The sequence below is a fragment of the Hippoglossus stenolepis genome, chromosome 5, assembly GCF_022539355.2.
Source record: "Hippoglossus stenolepis isolate QCI-W04-F060 chromosome 5, HSTE1.2, whole genome shotgun sequence".
Taxonomy (NCBI): domain Eukaryota; kingdom Metazoa; phylum Chordata; class Actinopteri; order Pleuronectiformes; family Pleuronectidae; genus Hippoglossus; species Hippoglossus stenolepis.
In genome coordinates, this window is record NC_061487.1 from 29,151,927 (window position 1) to 29,152,637 (window position 711).

Sequence of the window (711 nt, forward strand, 5' to 3'; positions counted from 1 at the left end):
GACGACGTTAACATGACGACGTTTAAACATGACGACGTTAACATGACGACGTTTAAACATGACGACGTTAACATGACGACGTTAACATGACGACGTTTAAACATGACGACGTTAACATGACGACGCTTAAACATGACGACGTTAACATGACGACGTAAACATGACGATGTTTCAACATGACGACGTTTAAACATGACGACGTTTAAACATGACGACGTTAACATGACGACGTTTAAACATGACGACGTTAACATGACGACGTTTAAACATGACGACGTAAACATGACGACGTTAACATGACGACGTTAAAACACGACGACGCGCAATACGAGAAACATGACGATGTTTCAACATGACGACGTTAACATGCGACGTTTAAACATGACGACGTTAACATGACGATGTTTAAACATGACGACGTTAACATGACGACGTTTAAACATGACGATGAACATGACGACGTTAACATGATGACGTTAACATGACGACGTTAACATGACGACATTAACATGACGACGTTAACATGATGACGTTAACATGACGATGTTTAAACATGACGACGTTAACATGACGATGTTTAAACATGACGACGTAAACATGACGACGTTAACATGACGACGTTAACATGACGACGTTAACATGACGACATTAACATGACGACGTCAACATGACGACGTTAACATGACGACGCTTAAACATGACGACGTTAAC